Genomic DNA, 12,174 nt, shown 5'->3' on the forward strand with positions numbered 1-12,174 from the left:
TGTCAAGGTGTAGGCATATTGGGCACGCCTCCATCTGCCTACTGGGACTGGCACAGTGTGTCCGTGGTCTGGATCCCTCTGTGCCTGTGTTGGCCTTGGCAATTGTGGTGGGCTGTGAGGCCCTCCCCCATTTTGACCCTGCTGCAGCTGTTTCCGCAGGATCATATTATGTAGCATGGCACATACTATGAAGATGTGGGCACACGTGCCTGGAGAGTACTGCAAGGTTCCACCAGATATGTCCAAGCACCGGAACTGTGATTTCAGCATCCCGAACACACGTTCTATGATGATTCTGGTTTGTGCGTGTGCCTCATTATGGCGTTCTTGCATTGGTGTGTGTGCATTTCTGATGGGGGTCATCATCCACGGCTCTAGTGCATAGCCAGCATCCCCCACAAGGTGGCCTTGTGGGATGTCCCCCCTGACAAATACCTGATACAGCTGTGAGGCATGCCAGATATGGGAGTTGTGTTAGCTTCCAGGACTGCCAGCACACACATCCATGATAATGCACTGGGCATTGCACACGACCTGGCAGTTGATGGAGTGGAATCCCTTGCGGTTTATATAGTGCCTACCATACTCACCGGGTGGTGACTTGATTTGTATGTGCATGCAGTCTATCACATCCAGTACCTCTGGGTAGTTTGCCACACGGTGGAAGTGACGCATATTGCTGGCCAACTCCTCCTGAGTTCGGGGGAAGTATATATGCTCATTGGCATGTGGTAACATGACATCCAGGAACTGGTGTAGTACCCTGGATGCCGATGCCTGTGAGATCCCCATTATATCTCCAGTTGGCCTTTGAAAGGTACCTGTGGCTAGTATTCGCAAGCTTACACATACCTTCGTGTCCACTGGGATGGGTTCCCCTCTGTTGTTTCTGGTTCTCAGGCATGGCCGGCACAGCTCTACTATTTGCTGTAAGATGTCCCTGTTCACCCTGTAATGCTCTACTATCTCCAGATCATATAGCCCCTGGTAGGTTACCCTTGGTCTGAACACTCTTCTCCTCCTCTGAAGCCTACAGTGGTTGTCGGCATCATCCTCCACAACACCGTCGGTCTGTAAGACATGCTGATGAATCACAGCTATGGCAGCTCCCAACATGTACATTGTAAAAGTTCCCCATCTGTTTACACCTATGGTGCAGTGTTTGGGAATACACAGGTGTGTGTTGGGTGCTTTCACACTTTATACTGTTTTGCTGTGAACACTGATGATGTCATAGGGTGTGTATGTACGATTGTGGCTACAGGGTATCTTCTGTGTTTTATTAACGGAACCACTATTGTGCTGCCTTTGGTGTTGCATTACATTTGGATGCCGTGAATTACCTCCTGCCCTTCTGTTTACATTTGTGCACATTACACCTACCATTTGCTGGCATGCATCCAGCTGCCTGCTTTCATTTGTACTTTCCTAGACCTGGCTTATCTTGTGTAATGTGTGCTATTGCTGGTCTACTGTGGGTTTGCTTTGCTCTGCTATGACAGTTCTCCTATCTTTGCATTCCAAGTCCTCCCCTCCTTTCTTTGCAATCCTATGCCTCCCCTATCCTGTTTTGCAGGTTTCTGCATGCAGGCTTGTCTACTGCCGTCGACTGGCCACCGTGAGTTGATTGGTGTTAATTGCTCATTAGTACACCAATTACCTTGCTTTGGCATTTCCTTCTTTTCTTCCCATGACTTTCCTGTTTGTGCTATTGTTCGCGGCGCGTGCATCCGCTTACCGGGTTTCGGGCACAATTTCATCCCCGTACACATGTGCTTTGGGGCACCATGTGTGCTCTCAGCTAAACGGTTCTATACCTTCCTCCCCACCCCTGTCCTGCAGCTATGCTTAGCAATGGCCAGGCCAGATTTTCATTGCTCCAATGTGCTTACTGATACAGTGGCACACCCCTGTGCTGATGTCATGTATCACCTCTGATACACTCCTCGGTGTTATAGCACTGCACCATCAGGTACATCCTTAATCCGGCGGGACGTTTGCGATTCAGTATTACCTGCCTCATTTGCATGACATTGACTACTAATTCATAGTTACAGTGCCGAACACTGTCACGGGCCACTGGCAACCCTTGTGCCTTGCTTGTGGTGTGACATGCCTACCATTGCGTATTATGGTGCAATCCTGATTTGTCTTTCATTGCGATTTTATGACATTTGTATATATTTCATTTGTATTCCTGTTTGTGCACACATGCCCTGCAGTTGTACTGTGCGTTACTGTGGACATTACATTAAATGTTGTTTTTTAGGTGGTGTACATCTTTTCTTGTGCCATTGGCTGTGTATTTCGCCATTGGCATATGTTAACTTTGTAATACATGAGTCTGGTCCGCTTCCATAACTCCGATGTTCTGTTTGGGAAAATGTAAACCATGTTTTTGGGTTTACATTTCCATGGGCTTGCTCTACACCTGCACCACTTCGGGAATCGCTGTATGCCTTCATTAGCATGGTATGACACTGTGCATGGGGTGATTTGCATACCTATGCCGAGTGCTGCATAGATCTGGCGTACGCCGGTAGTGCACGTGGAGCTGGTTCGTACCTGAATTGCTCGGCGGACATATTTGGCATTATCCCGCATACGCTACGCCTGCGCCTAGTGCAGGCTTCATGAATCCAGGGGATAGTGTCAGAAGTGGGATGCAGAGTTCCAGCCATGAGGCAACTTGTTAAAGTTGCAGAAATGTACAGTAGTGGATCATCTCTACTGCTCAAACGACTCACAAAACAGGTCAGAAACAAATTTAAGGTACTAAAACTTGCTTACATTGTTTCGATTGCTACAAATATAAAATGAAGCACTCAAAACACTCAAAACAACTTTCTTATTAAATGAAATGTCCAAAACTGTGAAATATTGATGAAAATATTTGAAATAATTATGAAAATGTTTGAAACAATATCCAAATAATAAATCCATAATAATAATAAAAAAAATCACATAAAATGTATAAAAAAGGGAATGCAACCATATTTTTTCTCTATGAACTACGTTTTTGTATTAACTAAAGCTATTCAAAGTATCTGAAGTGTGCAAAGTGTTTGCAAGTATGTGCAATATTACAGTGCAGTTATTTCACAGAGCAAAATGACTTCAAAGTGTATTTTGCAAAGTACAGTTGTTTCAAGGCATATTTCACAGAGAACAGTCTTTCAAAAAGCTTATTGTGCATTTGAATATTATTATAAGTACCTGTTGTGTGTGTGAATGTTCATACATAATTACAAGGGCCATGTTGCTTTGTGTTTTTCTATAATCTGTGAGCATGACAGAAAGATTTAGCAGACCCAGACCACTTGTGTTTTATAACAATATTGCAGAAAATTGGAGAGTGTTTGAGCAGGAATATGATATTTGCATACAGGCTGCTTTTTCTGACAAAGACGCCCATACAAAGACATTTGCTCTGCTTAATTAGCTGATTCAGAGGCCATTCAAAGAGAGCGTTCATTTGTGTATGCACCTGTTGTGTTTGCATGGGAGGGGGGAGACCACAACATAGTAGTACCAGAGAAGATCATGAGTGCCTAAAACATAAATTTATTGAAATGTGTAACCCATAAAATGAATATTACAATGGAAAGGCACTTATTTTACACAAGGGATCAAAACCCTAGGGAAACTGTTTTTGCATATATAACTGATTTAAGAAATAAGGCTAAAATGTGCAGATTTTGTGATTTGAGAGATGAGTTGATAAAAGACAGGTTTGTGTGTGGCATTAATTGTGACACAGTGAGAAAGACTTTGCTTCGAGACAGTTAACTTTAAATAAGGCCAGTGAGATTTGTCAGATATGCAAACTTACAGAAAAGCACACAAGCATGCTTACAAATGAGAATAGCTGCTGAAGGCACAGTGAGAAAGCTCATGTTGATAGTATGAATGAAGTGGTTAAAAGAAACAGGTCCAAGCACATGGCAGCTACTGCAGGTCCTGTAACAGTCCCTGGGAAACCCTGAGTCTTTCCAGCAAATTCCAGAGCATAAGCAGTTCCAAATTAAAAGCAAACCTCACATAATGGAAAACTTTAATTTTATTAAAATATAACTTAAAAACAGTATACACACTTTTGGCTGAGTCTTCCTCAGATCCATAAATGAAAAAAGAAACCATTCATTACTTTTAAAAGAGGTGTGACAAATCAGATTCTCCTCTTGAAATGATGTCCTCTCAGCACCATCTTTAAAGGTAACACACCATTTAAACCTGGGTCACAATCAGCCCTTAAGTCAGCTATCCATTTGACTTCTTGTAACTCAGTAAAATCCTTCAGATTGCCCTTCCTCGGATTCTCATAAATAATTTCTAATATCATAAAATAAAAACTGTGGGTTGTAAACTGGATTTTATGCTTTGACAATGCATTAATATTAACCTTGTTCTTGATGTCTCTGAGGTGTGCTAGTATTCTAACCCTGAACTGGAAGTTGGTCTTTCCAATGTAAAAGCTGGAGCAATCTTTACACAGTGCAGCATATATCACATTCTTCATACCACACTTAGCAAATCCTTTCAATCTACAAGTTCTGTTGGTAACTGGATGCTGAAAACAATTTTGAGTAAAGCTGTATGGGCAGGCTTTACATCTGCAACACCTCAAAGTTCCTTGTCTCCTGGCAAAGTCTTCTCTTTGAGCCATATGAATATCTCTGCATATGAGCTGTTTCAGGTTAGGTTTATTCTTAAAACAAAATTAAGGAGGGTCACCTACTGTACATTTAATTGATTTGTCTGCTGTCAGTAGCTTCCAGTTCCTCTTAATTACGTCACAAATCTGTTTAACATCTTGACTATAAGTAAGCAAACACCTCAATGAATTGGATGTTGGTCTACTTAGGTTCTCACAAGTATTCTCCTGTATATTATCCTATGAAAACAGGGTTTCCCTATCTTAATTATGTCAGCAGAAACATTTGCTAGAGTAAAAGCTACAGAACAACTTGATTTGACAAAGTGTGCAAAGCTTATTGCTTATGGTGGTGAAGAGATTCAAACCGAAGACTCGGTAGTGCTTTCATGTTGCTCTGCTGGGAACAGCTATGACTTCCAATTTTTCATAGTCAAGAGACACATGCAGTCATTATTAGGCCTCATAGATAGTTTGAAAATGGGACTGCTTTTACTTAATAAAGAAGTTCACCATATAAGCTTGAATAACAACAGCTCAAATTTCACCCAAACTATTTTTTTCTGAATATGCTTATATTTTTGCAAATGAACTAGGCAAACTACCAGTTGTGTACTCTGATGAAGTTAGACCCATAGGTCAGCCCAGTCAACATGTAAAGTTCCAGTAGCTATGCAGAGCAGAGTCAAAACTGAGCTAGACAGAATGGTGCAGCTAGGAGCAATTTTTTTCAGTAGAAGAACCAACTGAATGGGTATACTCCATGGTAGTAGCGCATAAGAAAATCTCAAAAGATATCAGAATATGTATTGATCCATGAGATCTGAACAAAGCATTAAAAATCCCTCATCATCCTATGTGCACTGTCAGAAAGGTCGCTGCCCTCATGCCAAATGCCACTGCTTTTTCTGTCTTAGATGCAAAGAGTTCTTTTTAGCAAATTTTGCTTGACCAAAAATCTTCATTGTTAACCACATTTGGTACACCATTTGGAAGATACAGATATCTGAGAATGCCATTTGGAATAAATTCTGCCAATGAAGTCTTTCAGGGTTCAATGGAACAATTTTTTTCAGGCTATCCTTATGCTATTATAGTAGATGATATTCTAGAAGGAGGCAATAGTGAAGTTGAACATGATATAATCCTCAAGAAAGTTCTTGAAAGAGCACATGAACTACACCTTAAGCTGAATCTTCAGAAGTGCAAATTCAAGCTATGAGAAGATACTTATGTTGGTCACTTGTTTACTAGTTCGAGCTTACAACAAGATCCTTCCAAGAAAACAGCAATTCTCGAGATGCCAGCTCCAGACAATGTTCAAGCCCTACAGCATTTTCTTGGCATGGTCAACTACCTAAGCAAGTTCATTCCAGATTAAGCCAACTATCAACACCGCTAATAGAGCTGACATGCAAAGATGTAATTTGGTCATGGTCATGATTAGAAGAGCACCAAAGAGTATTTGATGCCCTGAAAACTGCCAACACACCAACTCTTAGCTACTATGATGTTCACAAACCAGTTACTCTTTCCTATGATGCGTCTAAGTTTGGTCTAGGTGCAGTCATTTTTCAAGAGGGTACACCAGTAACCTATGCATTGAGAACTCTTACCCAGACCGAGATGCAATATGCCCAGATTGAGAAAGAGCTTTTGGCAATTGTGTTTGCATGTTCAAAGTTCCATGATTATATTTACGATCGACCTATCCAGATCGAAACTGATCATCGTTTAGTTACTATTTTGAGAAAGCCTGTGCATGCAACATCCACTAGATTGCAACACGATGCTCAAATTGCAGAAGTATAATTTCAGTCTTGTTTACACAAAAGGCAAACTTCTTTATCTTGCTGATACCTTATCCAGATTGCTCAGAAAAACTACAGAACAGCATAGCAATGAACAACTTGAGTTTGAGATCATGGAAATGAGAAATTTTTCTTCCACACGTCTTGATGAGCTTAGAACTCACACAGCTTCAGATCCATTTCTCCAGAAGCTAAACATCTTTATCAGCCGAGGATGGCCTTCAAAACAATCTTGTTTACCAGTAGAAGTGCAACCATATTTTCCATACAGAGATGAGTTTTTGACTGACAAAACATCATGAAAGGTCCTAAAGTGATTGTTCTAAAATCCTTGCAACAAGACTACATTAAGATTTTGCATCATGACTACCCATGAACTGATCTTACCACAAAAAGGGAGAGAGGTCTAGTATTTTGGCCTTCTATTTCAAGAGATATTGAGGAGGCACTTCCATCCTGTTCAGTATGTAATAGTACAAAGCCGCGTCAACACAAAGAACCACTTCACTTAAGTCAGATTCCTCAACTGTCTTAGTTAGCAGTAGCCACAGATATCTTTGAGTGGAATGGTCAACATTACTTAGTGTTAACAGACTCTTACTCAAATTGGTTCGAGATTGACCTGCTTCCTAATCTAACTTCCAGTACTGTAATTATTAAGTTGAAGCAACATTTTTTTTGTCTATGTTAGTCCACACAGAGTTATTTCTGACAATGGTGCACAGTTTACAAGTCAGCAGTTCAAGAAATTTGCAGATGAGTGGGACTTCGTTCATATTACGAGTAGTCCTCAATACCCTCAGTCAAACAGCTTGTCTGAAAGTGCAGTTCAAAGTGCAAAACAGCTGTTAGAGAAATCCAGACATGACAATACCGATTTTTTTCTAAACTTGGTAAATCTCTGAGATATTCCTCATGATAATCATCTTGGTTCACCTGCCCAGAGATTTATGTCGAGACAAACCAGAACCACATTACCCATCAGCAGTAATTTATTGATTCCATGTGCTAAGAACAACAAAGCAGTAAAAGCCCAACTTTCGAAAAGCATTTTTCCCAGAAGTCTTACTAGGATAAAACCAGCAAACCACTCCATTCTTTACAAAAAGGGAAGATAGTGAAGATGCAGACATCAAAAGGTTTTGATTGCATCGGATTTGTGAAAAGTTTGTGTCAAGAGCTGAGATCATACATTGTGGATCACAAGGAATGAAATTCAGATGAAATTGGAAACTTTTGTTACCAGTGTCTGAACCAGTGTTGTAGCATCTTGCCTCTGACAAAGACTCTAGTTCTCAGTAACTTTTCCAATGTTCCTGTTCCAGAGGACATTGCGTGCAGCAGTCTCTGTTCCTGAGAAAATCCCTGAAACTTCTTTAGCAGAACATTCCCATTGACTGTCCCTGTTACTAAACCCAGTCCAAACAGTTATGTCACAGTGTCAGGTTGCATCTCGAAACCTACTTCTAGATACATGGCAAACTGGACATGACTGTTGTTTTTCTTTATTAGTGTCTGTATAACTACATGCCTATTTAAATGTCATTGTTTATATGAGACAGCTGAGTAAAGACGGAGGATGTAGATCAGAGTGTGTGATATACCTTTAAGAAGCTTTCCAGTGAGTCAGCACATGCATATAAGTACTGAGCACATTCAAGCAAGAGTGCCATTTTGAGTGATCAGTCAGAGTGTGAGCATGCAAGTATGTAGCCAGTCTGTTAGTTAGATAGTTTATTTATGTTTAATGTTCCTACCATCCATCCTGATGTATTTTTGTACAATAAACTACTTAAATGAACACCCAAACCTCAATGTCTTCTTAATGCATGTAAGAAGAGCGACAGGTAGTACTTAAGATTAGTGTTGCTTAAATATCTCTGATTTTATAGCGCACTTTGTAAACATTATATCCGATGTATATAACAACATGAATCATACATCATTCCTGCTTGAACTATTTTGCAGTAGTTAGTCTTTACTGTTTTATAATGTATGTACACAATCTCCACATTATCAACAAGGTTTCTATTATAGATAATATAAAAAGTTCAGCTTTAAAGTTAGATGGACAGAGCTCTGATGGTGTAGTTATGTGATACTTTCTCACATTTAAATATTCACATAAGGTGGTAAATGTGTAATATTCTGATGTGTCATATTGGTTCAGATTGAAAAAGCCTTTGGCGTGGAGTAACATGCCAAGCTGAACATGCTAACCCATGCCTGATTTCAAAAGAAAGGGCTTCACCAGTCCCCTTTCAGATTAATGCAGACAGACATCTCTACACCTGACCCAATAGGGGACTTGGGCTCACCTTGCTTAATTAAGTCACAATTTTACATTTGCAAACTCACCAATATACCAGGTCAAATCAGTAGCAGAGCCCATTTAAATGAATGGGCATCTCAATGAAGTGGAAGCTCCACCTGTATGTGGAGCTATGTAATGCAGGCATTACCATGTGAGAAGCCAGCATATCTGCAATACCTAGTTTGCATATGGGTGAAGCTGTACTGCAAGCATAGAAATTTGTGGGGGGGGGTCTGCGTGGAGCCACGTGCATGATCAGTAGTGAGAAGTATTGTTCATCCCCTGGAATCCTATGGGGAAAGCTTGCCTTAGTGTCTTTTTAAAAGAAGGATTCTATTCCCTGGTCATCTAGTGGTTCCACATTCATCATTATTTACTTGGTGAATGCAAGTATGAAAGTCATGTTGGTTGTCATGCCTGCATTCATCACTTCAACCTACAGTTGAAGCTGTGGTGCTGAACAGCCTCCTGTTCCACCTGTATGTCACAGCTGAGACTGCAGGAGGGCCCCATTGAGTCATTGGGTAGCTTTGGCTCTATGTTCAGATTATGTAATGATGTTCATTAAAATAGAATGTAAACGAATCACATTATTCTGTGTGGGTGTAGTGAACCCCTATTCAATTCAATACTTTGATGTTTCAAGAAATAAAATTGGGTGGATTCTAACTCTTGAGATGATGCCATTTTGAAAGGGTGCATTGGATTTACCTGTTCAGAGAAGGGGAGGGGGGTGGTAGATGTCACTACCTAATATTTTCTAGCTAATGTTTGGTTGATTCCAGTTTGTTTTATATATTATAATTCTCTGTGGATTGCATTTTAGCACAGTAGTACAGTGGTTAGTGTTGCTGTTTCACAGCACTTGCTTCTCTGCTTTGGCTCTTCATAAGTGCGTACTAGGCTAATGAACACTAGGGCCTTTTTAAGCCCAGTCATGCATCCCAAATCTCTGACAAACACTGGTACCCTTGGTAATGTAAGCAGGGGCTTGCAAAATGAAACATTAACAAGTGGGCCCCTGGGAAATGAACCATTTACAGTCTGCCTGTGTCCATTAGAGACACAGGTGCCAAGACAGGGTGAATTTCTGGTTCCCCATCCAGTTGTCAATGTTACACTTGAATTGGGTCATGGAGAAATTCTATTTCAGATGGACAGGGAGCCTATTCCAGAGAAGGAATAATCTCTGGGATACATATCTGACACTTTAGCAGGTCCTATTTATACCACAAGCAAGGTTTAAGTCTTTAGAATGATTCATTTTGGTGCTGTTTGTTTTGTGGATATGCAGGAGGTTCATCAGAGTGGGGTCCAAAGATGCATTGTATGCCAGGCTTATATCTCTCTTCAACAAGGCTGTAGGAGATATAAGACAGGGATAGGGCTTTAAGGTGTTCTGCAGAGGACTTGTTAATTATACACTGCATTCTTTTAGTGAGGAGCCTCTGTGGACATTCAAATAGTTGGATGTGCCTGGTTAGATACATACCAATGGGGGCATTATACTCAATGACAGGCCTGATGAGTGCCAAAATACAGTAGAACAATGACCTCCTTGGACCCAGATGCCATAACCCTGTTTATAGGTTTTACAACAGAGAACCATTTCCTCACTACTGTAGCACATGATCGTAAAGGGCTAGATTACTGTCTATGTGTGCCTCCAAGACCCTGACTAGTGGGTCAGCTTTTAGGGGTGTGTTGTCAATATGGTAGTTATCATGGATGGCTGACTTCCCAAAAGATACTATTATACATTCTTGGCATTTAGTTTTAGTCCATGCTGTGACATCAGTTATTTGTTTGCCAGATCTTCTTGGTGAATATTAGTGTCAGTTGGGGATTCTATGACTGCTCCTACTTTGTAATCACCAGCAAATTTGGTCAGCCAGAGACCCTTAACATTGGTCTTGGCTTTAGAGAAGCAGATGCCAAAAAGGAGCATTTTGAGGACTGAACAATGGGTGACTAAACTGGTGACTGTCCTCTTTGTAGAGGAGGACTCCCCAGTTATAACTTCCTGGGTCCTGTTTGTCAGCCAGTTGGCTATCCACTAGGTGGCATAAGGGTTTATAAAGCTTGTGTTTGTTTTTATTTTTGGTGTGGTTCCTGCCAGTGGTTTTGTTGTCATAAGGGTTTATGCTTATCCTCTTGAGTTTGTCAACATTGCCCAAGTGGGGTATTGTGTCAAATGCCTTGGACGGGTCAAGCTAGGCAGTGTGAACTGTTTTGCCCTTGTTCATTGCTTTGATGACCTTCTCAGAGAAGTACACCAGGGTGAGAAGCCATGACCAGCCCTTGACTAAACCAAATTAGGTTGGATCCAGTGTCTGGAGATTTCTTGTGTCATTAATGATAATTGCCATGATAATTCTTTTCATGGTTTTGAATATAAGACTAGTGAGACTTGGGGTCTGTAGTTTCCAGGGTCTGTAGATGACCCACCTTTGTACAGAGGGATGATAGTTGCTGTTCTCCATTCGTTAGGCATGAAGCCCGTTTAAAGGCTAAAATTAAATAGTTAAATGGCTTGGTAGGTTGTGTTTCATGCTGTTTTGAAGATAGGTTGCAATATTGTCTGGGCCTGTCAATGCAGGGTTCTTGACCTTATAGAAATCGAGGACCATTAACAATGAGCTCTGCACACAATTATGTATTGCCTTTGAAGTTGCAGACACAACTAAAGACTGCCTTATGGTTGTCTTTGAACTTGGATGCCAGATTTACCTCAACTTTGGATTTGGTGTCCTCTATCTGTCATCTGGGTTATTTGTTTAGTTTGCTGAAAGAGCTTTTATCCTACTTGGAATTACACCTCCTAATTTTTGTTATGATTTTCTTAATTCTGTTAAATAGTCTTTTGATGTGATTCTACCTAGGTGACTTGTTTTTTGAGTTAGTTCTGTACTTATTCCTGATGGGCCGAGCTGCCTTTATGCAGCTTTTAATATATACTTGTATTTGTTTTTTGTAACCAGTTTCACATGGATAGCAGTGTTCTCAGGGTCGGGGGGGGGGGGGCTTGAAATTTTGCCAGGTTATCACTTAATATTAGGAAGTTGGAGTAGTTCCTGAATGTTCAAGGATTAGCTGGGGTACTGGATTTTAGTTTTACTTCAAAGAAGAACTTTTTGTGTGATCTAACCTTACCAGAGAGGACATTACACTGGGGAGGGGGGGGGGCTGGGGGGCAGGGGGGGGCTGCACTCTCCCATATTAGTGAGGACCAGATCCAGCATGTTTGCTCTCTTGATAGGTTCATAGCTGTTTACTAGGCTAACATCCACAAAGGCCTTTTTAAGCCTAGCCAGGTATCCCAAATCTCTGACAAGTTCTCATACCCTTAATAAGTGTAAGCAGGGGCTTGGGAGATGAAACATTTACAAGCAGGG

Source organism: Protopterus annectens, chromosome 11.part0 (assembly GCF_019279795.1).
Source record: "Protopterus annectens isolate FY-2018-M chromosome 11.part0, PAN1.0, whole genome shotgun sequence".
NCBI classification, from domain to species: Eukaryota; Metazoa; Chordata; order Ceratodontiformes; family Protopteridae; genus Protopterus; species Protopterus annectens.